This window comes from Oryx dammah, unplaced genomic scaffold (assembly GCF_014754425.2).
Source record: "Oryx dammah isolate SB20612 unplaced genomic scaffold, SCBI_Odam_1.1 HiC_scaffold_26, whole genome shotgun sequence".
Taxonomy (NCBI): domain Eukaryota; kingdom Metazoa; phylum Chordata; class Mammalia; order Artiodactyla; family Bovidae; genus Oryx; species Oryx dammah.
In genome coordinates this window covers 27,122,587-27,139,242 of record NW_024070210.1, presented here as the reverse complement: position 1 = coordinate 27,139,242, position 16,656 = coordinate 27,122,587, and the positions used below count along the sequence as shown (strand labels likewise).

Here is a 16,656-nt window from a genome sequence, read left to right as displayed (position 1 = left end):
AACATCTAAAATATAAGACTAGAATTCATAAAACTAGAAGAAAACACAGGAAGAATACTCTTTGACATAAAACATAGTAATATCTTTTTGGATCTGTCTCCTAAGGCAAAGGAAACAAAAGCGGAAATAAACAAATGAGACCTCGTTAAACTTAAAAGGTTTTGCAAAGCAAAGGAAACCATCAACGAATCAAAAAGATGACCTACGGATTGGAGAAAGTATTTGCAAATGATACAATCATAGTCTCTGTCCTCTTAGGCATTAAATAATGAACCGGGGAGAACTGCATGAGGGTTCTGAAAGCCCTTATTAAAAGCAGAATGCAAGGAAAAAATATTGGGAAAACCCCAATACAACTCAAACAAGCAAACAAAAGGATTCTACTTTACTAAGAAGGGCATTGCCCTGTTTTTAAAAGCAAAACAAAACAGAAAAACTCTTTGAAGTTCTGATTTAGCATGCAATACCAAAGTCACATGCCAGGATCCTAAGTCCAAACTTTGAATACAAGTTCCTTACTAGGAAATGAAATCTGGGTAAAAAGCCCAGGAGTTCAAGTTATTTCCAATTTTTTCTTCCAAATAAAACTCAACTACAGGTATAGATTATTCCTATCACATTACCTACCTTACTACTTGTAAGACCTGGACACACTGTATAGATTACAAACTTCAAAGTTCTGATTTATCCAAACAGCTCATGTGTTTTCTTGGCAAGTAGAATTTTTCTTGGCAATCAATCAAAAGAACCCTATCCAAGAAGTCAATCAGGTAATTCTTGCAAACTATTTATTCAGCGCATTAAGACGACTGAGGGAATGAAATACAAAACACACAACTTACCATCTAATTAGGGAGAGCAAACCAACACCCATGACAAGCAACAACAACCGGTGCAATGTAAGAGCTCTGCCTGTATTATTCATGCATTATCCCCAGGACATAGTATAAAACAGATGCTCAATAAATGCAGTTAAACAGATGCTGTTTTAGTCATCTTGGTCACTCCAGCATCTAGCACGTTCCCAGGAGAAGGTCTATTGAATGAGTGAATGACAGGGTGCAGTGCACATAAATATGTCTTGCACGACTTAGGATAAGAAGACAGAGATCACTGAGGACTAATCTAGAAATATTTCAAGACAAAGTCTTGAACCATGAAATCTCAGAACTAGAAGAGATCTTATTATAGCATTAGCAGGATCACATAATCTGGTTACTCCCAAGGAAGTTTCTTTTACATCCCCCTAAGGTTAAAAAGATAATTAAACTATTCTTTAATTATCTAAGAAGTAGTAACTTCTTTAGAATTGAGGAAATCCACATAAACGGTGGGGATTACAGAACCCTAATAATAACCACCTATCTACTCAAGTATTCTTCCCACTCACTCCCCCAACTCCTCCCCCACACTCAAAAGACTAGGCAAGGGAGGCTGGGTCCATGGAGCTGGCGTGTCTCCAAACAGTCTCTGTCAAAGTCTGGAGGAGTATCTTTGGCTGAGAATTTAACTCCTCACATCCTTTTACACCAGCTTTACAATCATTCTATAACCTGGTTCATAAAAGCTGAGAATCAACAGTCTATATACCCTCTTACACTTTACAGAGTTCCCCAGAGAAACTCGTCCTTCGCAGGCAACATTTACCGACCACCTTAAGCTATCCTGCTGCACTTGGCAGAAACTCAGCTGGGAGCATAGAGGACATAGCCCCTGCTTCCCAAGGGATCACTGCGTGGGACAGAAAAGTATCACAAAGTACAAAACTGTGTGGGAATATCATGACAGACATAAAAAAGCATATGCTCTAGAAGTCTGAAAGAAGAAATGACAATTTTGAATAAAGTCTGGTAAGGCTTTCAAGAAAAGGTAGTGTTTCATTCATTCATTTATGCAACAATTATTTACTACGTATGTGCTGTGTACCAGGCACTGCACGGGCACAACATTGAACATTTGCCGTAGATCTTGAAAGACTAAAGTAGGGAGTTTACTAAATAAAGAGGAATATGGGATGGAGAAAGATTTCTCAGTCAAGAAAAAAGCACACAGAGTTATGAAGTAGGAAAAGGGTATGACAGATTGAGATGCAGGTGAGAATATTCAGCATAGATTTAAACACTGATGAGATATTCAGCATATCCAGAAAGATGTGTGCTAAAGAACAGAGGACCAACTTTAAATAAATGTCTTAAATATTTAGACATTATCCTTTATGGACAATAATAAACAGACATTTGTGAAGAGGGAAGTTACATGATCACCGTGGAGTTTTTAAAAAAAGATCTCTTTTGTGGAGGACAGACTGGTGTAAGCAGAGCAAACAGACAGTGACTTGCCCACTGTCAACCAGTTCATTACTGGTAAAATGGACTAAAACCCAAGTTCTCTTGTTCCTATCCCAACAAGCTTGGGATTATAAAGCAGGAAGAAAAGCACAAGCAGTGAAAAAGAAAAACAAATAAGTCGGACTTCATCAAGATAAAAAACTTTTCTGCTTCAAAGGACACCATCAAAAAAGTGAAAGACAACCCACAGTACAGGAAAAAATATTTGATAAGAAACTTGTGCTCAGAATATTACAGCAAGTCTCACAACTCAATAACCAAAGAAACAAAAATAGGCAAATGATTTGAACAAAAAATGTCTCCAAAGAAAATATACTAATGACCAACAGGCACATGAAAAGACGCTCAACATCACAAGCCATCAGAACATGCCTATCACACCCAACAGGATGGCCCTCATCAAAAAAATAACAAGTGTCGGCAAGGATATGGAAAAATCGGATCCCTTATACATCACAAACAGAAATGCAAAATGGCACACCCCGTGAAGAAGTTTGGCGACTCCTCAAAAGGTAAACACAGAATTACTACTACGCCTAAAGTATTTACCCAAGAAAACTTGAGAACATGTCCTCACAAAAACATTATCCATAAAAGCCAAAAAATGGGAACAACTCAAATGTTCATCAAGTGACAAGTGGATAAGTAAAATGTGTTACAATGGAATATGATTGACCATAGAAAGGAATGAAGCAATGATACATGTCACAACATCATGAACTTTGGAAACCTGCTAAGTGAAAGAAGTCGGTCACAAAGGACCACATAATGTATGATTCCACTGACACGAATAGAAAAAGCAAACCTATGCACAGAAAATGGATTATGGTTGCCAAGGATTAGGAGTGGCAGGGGTGGGGGCAAGGAGAATGAGTAACTGATAATAGGCACAGATTCTTTTAGGAGGAATAAAAATTTCCAAAATTAGAGGGTGGCAATGGTTGCACAACTCTGTGAATGTACTAAACACTGAACTGAACACTGTAAATGGGAAAACTGTACAATATATAAATTATACCTCAAAAAAGGTGCTTGAAAAAAGCAATAAGAGGTTGGATATTTTAAGCCAAGGGAAGAGGAAAAAAAGATGGGGAAGCAGTAAGCACTAGAGCATGGTCAATGAACTTTCAAAGATCCCAAGAAAGGAATTTGGGGCCTACAAGGTCTGGAAGAAGAGTAACGAAGGCCTGCCTGCTGAGGGTGAAGCCCTCCTAAAGCCCCTTGGTCCTCACATTCCAAATGCCCTATTTGTTAATTACCTTGCTCCTGGATTGATCCAAGGAAGACAGTGAGAGCGTCTTCCAGAAGCCATAGGATAAACACGGCACATCTCCCTGGAACCATAAACTTTACTAAAAACACTGATTTTGAGAATTAAAAGAAGCAAAGATCCTATGCAATGCAAAAATCTCTGAATTTTTAAAGTAAAAAACGAAACTTCAAAGAAATTGCAGGACTGTGGCAAGGGTAATTCTCTTATGGCTAGGTACCTGAGTGGACATACTCGAGCGTGATCTTTACACCATTCGTCTCATGCCAATAGGAGAGCCTTAGTTTGTACCATCCCTCCTAGTAGAGGCCTTGCTTGAGTGGCTCCTAAGTGCCTTTGGAATCCAATGCAACTGCCAGATTGAAGCCTGCAAGTCCTTACTCCACTCCCTGCCTTCCCACCCCTGTCCCCTACACACCCCTCACACACCAGTGTCCTCCTGCTGCTCTGTAGCTCTGTCCCCACTATCATGCACGTGTTTTTCTCTCTTCACACAACCTGACACTCCTCTCTTCAGAGCCACTTTGCACACATCAAAGGCCCTGCCCATTCCTTGCTAAACCACTGGCTACCCACCCCAGCCACAGGCCTGTGAATGCTGTGACACCCCCTGCCCTCTCCTGTCGCCCCTCACCCTGTCCCTCTCACAGACTAACTGCACATGTTCAATATTTTCATAGGGCCCTCAACGTTACAAAAGACTATAGCCTGCTGCCCATTTCTAAACCCTTCTGATACCATCACTTGTCTAGATACTTGAGAAAGTATGCCTTCTCTATAAATTAGCTAGTACTTGATGAGTATACATTATGTGCCTTTTCTAGTATTAAGTCTTTTGCATATATTAACTTCATTTATTCCTTACAAGTCTAAAATACAAGTTCTACGTGCACCCTCCTTTTTATCACAAAGGAAACTGAGATGTAGATTATTAACATTAGTGATCTTAATAACTTAAGGTCACTCCAATGTGTGCGTGTGTGCTAAGTTGCTTCAGCTGTGTCCGACTCTGTGCGACCCTATGGACTGTGGCTCATCAGGCTCCTCCGTCCGTGGGGATTCTCCGGGCAAGAGTACTGGAGTGGGTTGCCATGCCCTCCTCCAGGAAATCTTTCTGACCCAGGGACTGAACGCACGTCTCTTAGGTCTCCTGCATTGGCAGGTGGGTTCTTTACCACTAGCGCCACCTGGGAAGCCCAAGATCACTCCAACAGTAAATGGCAAAAACTAGACTAAAACTGTAGCCTGTCTCCAAAATGCATGTTCTTCATCCTGGCCATTCCATCATAAGAAGCCACAGTGAAGAAAAGGACCCCAGTCCCTGCTGCCATTATGAGCACTCTCTTTCCACTAAATTATTTAAAACCTCATCTTGTTTTGCTTGCCAGCTTCCTAACTCAATCAGCTTTGGGGCAACAGAAATTAATATGTACCCACCCACCTTCTAGGATGGGAGAAGATGTTTCCACAGAGGATTACCTGAATGGCCAGAAAGAAGGAACGTGAAGCAGTGAAACCTCCTGTCTCAACTTTTCCTCTTCCACATTCCCATTGAAGATTGTGATTACAATCAAATACAAGTCAGTCCATACCTGCACACTTTCAGGTCTTCATAAATTAAGAACACTCTATATAAAAATCAATGATATTTTCAAATCAAAGCTTTCAGGAAATTTATGAGTCCTCAGGTTCTTTAGGTCAGCCTTCAAATTCTGAGTCAAATAACTCTCACAAAGACTTTGCTGCTTACCATTCTTAGCTTATTCTGTAGCCCTGTTGTGAATGGTAAATATTTCCATTACGGCTGCTCGCACAGCTCATTATGTCTCAGTTATATATTAGTGTATCATACACACTATAATTTAAGAATCATATAATTGTCTTTATTTTTAAGTATTCTGTAATTCAGAGGTTTCACTAAGCCAGATGCCCTTCCTCTTACTCAGCCCCGTCCCATCTCATTATTCCAAATTAGAGGTTTGACTCTCTGTTACAAACAAATACCTGCAGATGGTAAACTCCTGTGGACTAACAGAACTCAGATTCAAAGCCTAGAGGTGGCTACAGGAAAGCCATTTGAGAGACAAATTACACTTGAAGGACAGCAACCCTATGCCTAGGTCAGCTAAAGTACAGGGGAAGTGTGGCTCAGTAGGATCTGAATTTGGTACACAGGCCTAACAAAAGGGGGCTTGGGGGCGGAAGGAATTCTCAGCAGACAAGAAGAAGGGATTACCTGGACAAGGAAGTGGCAACCCACACCAACATTCCTGCCTGGGAAATCCCATGGATTGGGGAGGCCAGGCCATGGGGTCACAAAGAGTGGGACACGACTGAGCGCACACACACGGCTCTCTATACATTTCTACTGGACTTTACAGGTTCCTCAAACTCCTTAGGTCCAAAACAGAATACAACTCTCCCCAAACCTCTTTCTTGTTTTGTATCCCTCCCAGCTTGGGACTTTGGAATTACCCTAGACTTCTTTCTCATTCTCTGCATCCTGGCAGTCTTCAAGATCTGTTATGTCTCTTGAGAAGAACTTATGGGCCCTATTTCATTCTCCTGCTTGATTTTGTTAATAAAAATATCATGTTGTTGATTTTCTGCCATTTTATTTCCCAGGTTTAAACGTATTGTTTGCAGAAGTAGTACTTTCTTTAGACCATATGAACATATAAAGAAGGTAGTCATTCATCCCACCAGCAAATGATAGTTTATATTATTTTAATGTTATTACTTGTATTTGAAAAAACAACTTATATATTCTTGGAAACAAAAGTATGGAACTATTTCTTGATTTGTCACTTAAGTAGGAGCATTTTTCTTGTCATTAACAATTCTCAGGAAGTACTGTCATTCTCTGTGAGGTCCTCTTAAGTTTCTGACAAATAACTCCGACAATTATCTTTGGGAAAAAAAAAAAAAAGGTATTAACACCACAACAGCTGAACCTCCCATTTAGCCTAGAGAATTTGCTGTTTGCCACCTTCTGCAAAAAAAAAAAAAAAAAAAAAAAAATGAATGGACGAATATTTATGCATTTACATAAACCATCAGGATAAAAGAGAATGATTATCTTCCTGAGGTATTTATAAAGAAAAATGATCCAAAAATCATTATATTTAGATTGTTTAAAATTTTTTAAGGGAAACTGAATGACTACTTCATTAAATATCATTACACTGGTCTACCTGAGCATCAGGCAAGGGGAGGAGAGAGGCTGCTTCCAGCCCAGAAACAACAGGACACAGATGACACTAGGTCTAGTGAACGGCCATCAACAAGGCCCAGTGATGAATATCACCTAATGGTCATTCCACTGAGGCTCGGGGAGCATACACCCTGCTCCAGGCATTGTTCCAGTCATTGGGAATAAACATTCAATCTTGGCCCTCAAGGAGTTTACATTCTACCTGGAGGAGAGAGGAAATAAACACAGGTGATGATAAGAGAAGGGGAGTAAAATAATGCCAGCTGGAGACTGGTAGGAAAGAATGCTAGTTCATGTGGGGATATCTGTGAAGGCCTCTCTGCAAAGAGGATATAAACAGAGATCTAACAGAAGTGAAGAGAGGAGCCGTGCAGAATATATGGCAGAGAAAGAGCAAAGATAAAGCCCTGAGACAGGAAAAAGTTTAGTGTATCTGAGAAACAGCCAGAAGGGCAGTGGAGCTGGACAGGGTGACTGAGAAGAGTGAGGTTAAGAAGAGGTCAGAGAAAGGGCTACATCGTGCAGTCTTACAGCCACAGTAGGGAGTTTAAATTTTGTTCTGAAAGAGATGAGAAGAGAATAGAAGGTTTTAAACATGATTTGACTCTTATTTCAAAAAGTCTGCTCTGGCTGTTGTGTAGAATATAGGGGCAAAAGTGGAAGCAGGGGACCTGTTAGGAGACAGAAGGTGACTGTGGTCTAGACTCAGGGGTAGGACCAGAAGTGGTGGTAGATTCCACATGTATTTCAAAAGAGAGACAATATCCACTGAACCAAGACCTTAAGTCCTCAGATTATCTTTCGCAGACTGCAAAAATGGCCACAATTTCTTCTCCTCCTTGTATTCATGACACCGCAATACAGTGTTAGAGCTCCTCCCACAAAGGGGTGGAGTCTTTCTCCACCCTAAGGATTTCAGCTTGCTTGTAACTTGCTTTGACCAATAAGATAACAGCAAAGATAATGCAAGAGATTTGAAAAGTACTGAAGCATTAAAAGCCTCTTGATGAAAGTGAAAGAGGAGAGTGAAAAAATTGGCTTAAAGCTCAACATTCAGAAAACGAAGATCATGGCATTTCAGTCCCATCACTTCATGGGAAATAGATGAGGAAACAGTGGAAACAGTGTCAGACTTTATTTTGGGGGGCTCCAAAATCACTGCAGATGGTGACTGCAACCATGAAATTAAAAGATGCTTACTCCTTGGAAGAAAAGTTATGACCAACCTAGATAGATATTCAAAAGCAGAGACATTACTTTGCCGACTAAGGTTCATCTAGTCAAGGCTATGGTTTTTCCAGTAGTCATGTATGGATGTGAGAGTTGGACGGTGAAGAAGGCTGAGTGCCGAAGAATTGATGCTTCTGAACTGTGGTGCTGGAGAAGACTCTTGAGAGTCCCTTGGACTGCAAGGACATCCAACCAGTCCATCCTAAAGGAGATCAGTCCTGGGTGTTCTTTTGAAGGAATGATGCTAAAGCTGAAACTCCAGTACTTTGACCACCTCATGTGAAGAGCTGACTCATTGGAAAAGACTTGGATGCTGGGAGGGATTGGGGGCAGGAGGAGAAGGGGATGACAGAGGATGAGATGGCTGGATGGCATCACTGACTCCATGGACGCGAGTCTGAGTGAACTCCGGGAGTTGGTGATGGACAGGGAGGCCTGGCGTGCTGCGATTCATGGGGTCACAAAGAGTCGGACACGACTGAGCAACTGAACTGAACTGAAGCATTAATGATTGCCCTCTCTCACTGTTTCACAGCACCCCACAATCCACCACATAAAGAAAACCAGGCTAAACTGCTACATGGTGAGAGTCCACACAGCCCAGACACCCCTGCAGCCAAAACCAGTCAATGGTCAGCCAACAATCAGATATGTGAATGACACTATTACGCACCAGCTGACTGCAGGTGCCAAGAGTGAGCCCAGCAGAGGCCAGGACCATCATGTAGCTGAACCCGACCCCAGCTGCCAAACCAAAGAATGGTGAGCTAACTAAATGGCTGTTTTAAGCCACCAAGTTTTGGAATCATTTGTTAAACAGCAAAAGCTAACTGAATACCTTTTGATCCCCCAAATCAAAAGCAAACCACTAAGCTCTCCTGGTTTCTCTAATGGCATTACATGAAAAGAAAGTTTCAACTGTAAAGTAAATTGATACAAAATGGGTATGATGTTGATGAGTGATAAGCTGATTAAAAAGCAGAGAGCACAAGTCACAAATTACTGTGTAGCTCACTGAAGTGTGGTGTATGAGACTCAGGGAGCTGAGTTCTTTGTGAAATAAAATCACCAAGATAAGCATCTCAGAAAACCGTGAGAATAAAAGATTTCACACCAATAGACTTTTTCTTTACAATGTCCTACACACCATTTCTGAAAATTACAAAGTACTTTACCTCCCTTCAAAACATTAAAAATGATACTTTTTCAAGGTTGTCTAGACAGATGAGTAATTAAAACTGTTTCCTTATAGAGAAGAAACCAATTATATTAAAGAGATCACAACTTGAGATCACTCTTCCTTGACTGATACAGATAGATGGGTAGATAGAAGGTGGAAGGATAGAAGGACAGACATATATACATACATACAAATAACACTTCGACTATTAACTGCTTTCAGTAGAAGCATTTACGCTATATGGATAAACTCCTATACATGTTTTCTCATGTTACAACTAACTATATAAAGGCTTAATCTAACGATCATCAATGTTAAATGGATCATTTTATTCCCACTTGCTTACTTTCACTAGTTTGAAAACGTCAAGGTAGAAAGTGAAACCCTCTTATTTCCCCAAAGATAATCACTGTTAACAGTCCACTCTGCCTCACAAAATTTTTTTTTTTTAATCTGAAAACCTAAGATTTAATGGGGGGGGGGGGCAAATTACCTTTTTTGGAACTGAAACAGAAACTGCTTGGATGGTTAAAGGAAAGCACTTGCCAAAGTTTATGGGCTTAGTTTATATTTGACATTTGGAAATGTGTCTCGGGGAAGAAAGGAAATTCCTGGGGACAGATTCGGATTACCTCTGTTTCTGAAGCTATGCTCGCTCACCAAAGAAAGGCCTCCCAGGGTCACAGCCTGGTCTATTCAGAATATACATTGCATCTCCTTTCAAGTATAAAGAACAAGGACAGACAGACTGAGTCTTATCAGAAGTATGCACAGAAAAATGAAGAGCCCAGAAAATAAAGTTTCTAGTAAAAGAAATTGTTCCCAAATACTGTACAGATTTTCAAAAATATGAACCACTCAGTGTGCTTCTCATGTTACTCAAAAATTTAGCAAGCCACATCAAATCCTTTCACCTCTTAATTATACTCCCTAATGAAGGGACAGAAACATGGAAAACCTAAAATTCACTTCTTCCTGAGTTATTAAAAAATATACTGATGGTAGGGCGTGGGAGGCGGGGAGCACAAGTAGGGAGGGCTTCCTGCAATAACCAACAGAAACTTTTCCTTTATATTTCCTTTATGTTAGCTTAAGGCTAGAGTTAAAATAAGCTTTTTAGATTTCCTGAACACACACCAAACAAACGACAGACTGGTGAAGAAAAAAAGTCCATTAAAGAGAAAAGAGAAACTACACAGAGGAGCAGAGTAGTAACTTTTACAGCACTTCTTCTCATTAATCACAAATGAGCCAGAACCGGTGCATCTGAGATGACATAAATACCTACAAGAAAAGTGGGCCAGCACAGAGAAAAGACGAGAACATACACACTCTCTCCTGCAGCTCCCTCTTTCACTCATACAGGCCCCACATATCCACCCAAAGGAGACTATACAAATGTGACGCTTTTCAGGCCCTAGGTGCTAACCCAGTGGAAACTTCTCTATGGTGAATTTTAAGGAGAGCAGTAAAGTGCCGGGTTAAGTGTCAGCAGCAACTGCTGTGAACCAGCAAGTCTGTTTGGTCTACACTTAAGATGTGACAGGAAACTGAGGTGGTTTTATTGTCAAGAAGGTACTAAAATTCATTTAATGTTTGCATACTCTCTCTCCTTTGCAAAGATGATTAAATAAATAGGACCCAATGAAGATCCCACAAAATTTTGATATCTGAACCATCAACATATTCATTCACTCTATAAGCACTCACGCTATGTCTCCAACACACGAGACACAGACAGCTCTAAATCACAGCTAAAGAGACTGAAGATAAAACCAGAAGAGGAAGCCTTTCAAAGCACTTGGCAACTTTAGATAATCCTTACAGAGACTGCGCTCTATCCAAAGCAGCACCTTTCCACCTAACCAGGGCAAGCACAGTCACAAACATCTGTCTTTAAAGCAATGTTCAGTTTATTAAACAACTACATTACATAAAAGTCTCTTCATTTAAAATATATATGTACATTTGTTTAAAAGAATATTTAAGAAACAAATCAGAAAAGAAAAAGGAATGAGTCAGCACTCCTTTACATACATAAAGAATTCCTTTCCTATCTGAAGGATGGCTTCAGCTCAACAGGTACTCAATCAAGAGGGACAATGTGAAGGGACACTATCCTAGACAGTGGGAACATAATTACAAATGGACACGGTCCCTGACCCAGAGACGGAAATACCGTGACAAGGGTCAATCAGCAAGTGTCTGCCACGCGTGAGGTACTGGTCGAGACATAGCTTAGACATGGCCGCTCAAACTAATCCTGCAAGGCAGATATTATCAACACTTTACAAATGAGTACACTGAGGCTCTGAGTCTAGTCAAGGCTATGGTTTTTCCAGTGGTCATGTATGGATGTGAGAGTTGGACTATAAAGAAAGCTGAGCACCGAACAATTGATGCTTTTGAACTGTGGTGTTGGAGAAGACTCTTGAGAGTCCCTTGGACTGCAAGGAGATCCAACCAGTCCATTCTGAAGGAGATCAGTCCTGGGTGTTCTTTCGAAGGAATGATGCTAAAGCTGAAACTCCAATACTTTGGCCACCTCATGCGAAGAGTTGACTCACTGGAAAAGACCTTGATGCTGGGAGGGATTGGGGGCAGGAGGAGAAGGGGACGACAGAGGATGAGATGGCTGGATGGCATCAGCGACTCAATGGACATGAGTTTGAGTGAACTCCGGGAGTTGGTGATGGACAGGGAGGCCTGGCGTGCTGCGATTCATGGGGTCACAAAGAGTCGGACACGACTGAGCAACTGAACTGAACTGACGCTCTGAGAAGGTTATGTGTCCAAAGTCACCCAGTTTGCAAGGAAAACTGGCTGGAATTCCAAGACGTCAGGCTGGCTGGCTCACAAACCTAGCCTCTTCCTATAACCCTACCTTGCTGGCTATGCAACATCTTTGTGTCTTAATCATCAGTCTCCCTAGCTTCCCATGCTACCTCTGTATTTATGACCCAGTCACAGCTAGTTCTATATGGCCTGAAGTAAACTCACCTGAAAGACAGAAAAAAAAAAAAAAACTAAGCAAGAGGAACCAAGCTGGAAAAATAAATGTCAAAAATCTGTCTTAAAAATTTTTTTCTAAACAGATAGCGGGGAAAAAGTCTAGGAACTGTCTCTTGCTTCAACAAAGCTGAAGTCAAACAGTATAGTATACACCTAAAGTGCCTTGCCTTGACTGAAGCTTTCATTTCTCCAAGTTTGAGTCTTTACTTTAAATCTTTAAGATAAGAAGTAAAAATTCAAGGTAGAACAGAATCATCAGCATCTATCAGTTCAAGGAGAAAGGTCACTCGGAAGAGAGAGTTCTTTTCTGAATGCATTCCAATTTGACTCCACCTACTGAACTTTGAACTGCCAATAATTTCTTGGGGCCTTGGTTCCCTCATTATATACCTACTTCAATGTATGTACATGCTGTTTTCATGAACATTTTCAATTCACAGTCACTTATTTGAATTCATTATTTCTCAACAGAAACTGAAGACATATCAATGGGAAAACTCATCATCGTGAGACAAGTATGAGAAACGAGTGGTCAGGACACTGTAATAACCATAGCTTCCCATGGGAAAGAAAAAGGGAAAAAAACCTTCTAGGTTTCTGTTAGTCTCTCAGTCAAGTCTGACTATGACCCCATTGTAGCCTGCCAGGCTCCTCTGTCCATGGAATTCTCCAGGCAAGAATCCTGAAGCAGGTAGCCATTTCCTTCTCCAGGGGATCTTCCCCACTCAGGGATCGAACCCACGTCTCCTGCATGGCAGGCAGATTCTTTACCATCTGATGAGAAAAGAGTGGTCTGAACATTGTAATAACCATAACTTCCCATGGGAAAGAAAAAGGGAAAAAAAACTTTCTAGTTTAGGCCTGAAGAAAGACTAAATACAAGTTCCCTGCTAATCAAAATTATACACACATAACAAATCCATAATCTCAGTTCATAAAAACAGCTTTAGGTAAAAACTCACAGATGAAGGAAAATTTCTAACACACCTGAAATTCATACTCTAAACTACCTACTCCAAAGATACTTTTGCAAAACTCCTAGCAAATTCTTTAGATTTGGGGGGTTGCTTTGGTTTTTTACGATTTTCTAATGTTCCCATGAAATGAAAGACGTTAGGTTGATAACTATTTCCTATCTGTCCAGGTAGCATCCACCAACGTCTTAACTCCATTTAGCAACCACCTACAGTCCCTCCTGATGTTTCACATGTCAGTGTTCAGTGTCATCACACATATGCAACTCCGCAAGCCTCCCTCTCCTCAGAGCACCGAGCACACCAGCTGGGGAAGACAGGTGAGCACAACGCTTCAGCATCCATCGTAACGCAATGCAGCTCACTCTTGGCTAGACTAGTCCTTGGGTTCAGTAATCGTATTTTTTTTACAGCTTCCAAATATTTCTTCACTCAAAAACTCATTTTAAATGTTCTTTAAAGTTCATTAGTAAATGTAATACATTTACTAATACACTGTTTCGCTTAAACAATTTTGTCTATGTATAGACTAAATAGATTTAAAAAAACAAAACACCCACTTCCTAAACATGATATACAAAAATAGATCATCTTCACAGGATTCAACTGAAACCCAAGCCTTAAGATACAATTCAGTACTATTTATAAATAAATGATAATAACAGTAACAACAATGACAAAGCTAGCTAACATTTATATAATACTTGGCATGAGGTGGGCCCTACTCAGAGCATTAGCTAAATTAACTCCTTCAACACTCAAAACCATCCTGTGGAGAAGTTCTTGATCTCTCATCTTTTCCACATGAGTCAAGCAAAACATTACAACTATCTCACCAAGCAGAGCAAATAACCACACAATTATCCTTGTATTTATGGAGAAATGAGTATCAATTATTAACTACAATGCTCTGATGTGAAGAAATTATTCCCTTAAGAGATAGTACAGAATAAAAAGGGGGTGTCTTTCTAGCCAGGAAATATATGAAGGTAAAGTGTTATTTTAACAAGTAAAAGAAAATATTCCAGTAAGTAAAACTGCAAAGAAATATAATTTCACCAAGAGCATGCTAACATTAAATATAGATTTGCACTTAGAGGAGTGTACATTGATTCTAAAATCATTTTGAAATTCATTAACCACTGATGCACAAGAGTGGTCCTTCAAGCTCTGACTGTCAAAATCTCCAAACTCTACAGTTCTTTTATTTATTCTATTGTACACTCCCACAAGTCGGAGTCTGAGACATCACAAACTATCACAAATCCAGTTTTGCTTCAAGCACTGGTACTGAAAAGCACTCACTCCACTCAATTTTCACCACCCACAGAACGCAGCACAGATAACACCCAATAATTTAAATCATAATAGCTTGGGAAATTTTAAAATTAGCAAGTGATAAAGAGGTGGATTCAATTTTTAACTTCATTCAATCTGTCAAATTTAAAATACTTTCCATTATTTGTTTTTCCCAATCTTCACAGTAACCATAATGCTTACCGGTGTTAATTGCTTTGCCTAACTGTGGTTCACTGTTGCTTACATTCTCATTTAATGAGCTTCAAGTGGTGTTGACAGTACATCTAGCTCTAATCTTTCTAAACCTTTCTTCTATTAATGAATTAAATCTACTGTATTATGTCCCCCACTATTCCAAACAGCAGTTCATAAGGGTGAATTAAAACATGAAAACTTAAAACCACACACTTTAATAACACAGTGCCATCTATAGAGCATGTAGTTGGACCTACAAGTGGACTTTATTTAGTTTTAAATGGACTTTTTTCCGTTTTGTACATTTCATGTTTATAGTCTGAAAGTAAACTGGTAAAAATTTTTAAAAAGCAAGTAATGATTAAGTGGTTTGTTTTCAAAGAAACCTCAGTGTCAGAAATGACAAGCATGATGTTACCATGACAAGAAAAAGAACTTTATAAAATTCCAACTCCAATAATAAGACTACCTCAAAATAATTACAGTGCTATTAATCATCACATGTAACAAAAAAAAAGTTAAAGCATAACATAAGAATATTTAAACATGAAGGACTTCCCTAGTGGTCCAGTGCCTGCCAGTTCAGGGGACACGGGTTCGAACCCTGGCCCGGGAAGATCCCCACATGCTGCAAGGCAACTAAGCCCACAAGCCGCAACTACTGAATCAGTGTGCTCCAGAGCTCGAGCACCACAGCTAGAGAGTACGTGGGCTGCAACAAAAGACCCCGTATGACACAACCAAGACCCAGTACAGCCAAACAAATAAATGACTTTTTTTTTTAAAGGGAATATATAAACGTGAGGGGAAAATACTCCTCGTGACTGACTGAGTAGGAGGTTTATTTATGGGTGATGTATATATTCTATCATTGTATATTTACAGCTATGTACAAATACCCCTGGGCTTCCCTGGGGGCTAAATAGTAAAGAATCTGCCTGCCATTGCAGATTCCCATTCCCTGGGTTGGGAAGATCCCCTGGAGAAGGAAATGTCCTGGGAAATCCCTTGAACAGAGGAGCCTGGCGGGCTATTGTCCATGGGGTCACAGAACTAAACAACAACAGACAACAAATATCCTCAGGATCAAGGACAAACTTTAACCTAGCCTGAATTATTTGGCCCAACAACCTGAAGAGCTCCATCAGTCTCTGACCTCCAGCTACAATGACCTTTTGAGAAGAAGCACCTCATCAGTCTTCTTCTTTTGCTCATCACCATGTTCCCAAGACAGTGCCTGGTACATCACACCACAAAGTACAAATCTGATGAATGAATGAAGGAATAAATGAACAAAATGAATTAAACAGCCCACAAAACAACTTCAAATATGAGAATTTAAGTCCCTTGGATGTGACTGATTTAGCCAGGTCAAATACAGACTCTTTCACAGGTATTTGCTTCATATACACATTGAAAAATACCTGCACACAATTTATTTCATTCAAATCTCACCGAAATTCAAGAGCATGAGTACAGGACCTACCACTCTTAAGCCAAGGGTATTTAAAGTATACACCATTTCTAGAACATACCACTAAACCAGAAATGCCTAAATAAATTCCACCATTAGCTAAAATGCCTTTTACAATGTTAAGTTATAAGTCTAAACACAAAAAAATATAGCTCTATTCAAATCTTTAAGAAATAACTAAGTTTAGGTAGGAAAGCACAAGCTTTTCTCAACAGCCAAAGGTTATGCCAAGATTCCTCATACCTGAAAAGTTATAGACAGATCTCCAAGATCCAGTCACATCCCAGACTGAAGTGACTGAGTTTCAGAACTTCATCTTAACTGTTATTGATTAAAACATCTTTAAGCTCTCTTAAAGAAAAGGAGGAGGAGGCAATGGCACCCCACTCTAGCACTCTTGCCTGGAAAATCCCATGGATGGAAGAGCCTGGTAGGCTGCAGTCCATGCTAAGGGTCGGAC

At 40.0% G+C, this 16,656-nt stretch overlaps 1 protein-coding gene and 1 long non-coding RNA gene across 3 annotated transcripts in view; both read right to left on the bottom strand.

The window, feature by feature from the left end:
- PPP2R5E (protein phosphatase 2 regulatory subunit B'epsilon) overlaps positions 1–16,656 on the bottom strand; it is a 156,172-nt gene that overhangs the window by 124,191 nt on the left and 15,325 nt on the right. The gene's annotated exons all lie outside the window — the stretch shown is intronic.
- The window catches only part of LOC120852840, a 28,003-nt gene continuing 12,348 nt past the window's right edge, over positions 1,002–16,656 (bottom strand). The window contains exons 3-4 of the long non-coding RNA XR_005718668.1: positions 6,101–6,106; positions 1,002–1,013 (exon numbers count right to left, since the gene is read on the bottom strand). This is a non-coding gene — a long non-coding RNA (uncharacterized LOC120852840). The remainder of the gene's footprint in view (positions 1,014–6,100; positions 6,107–16,656) is intronic.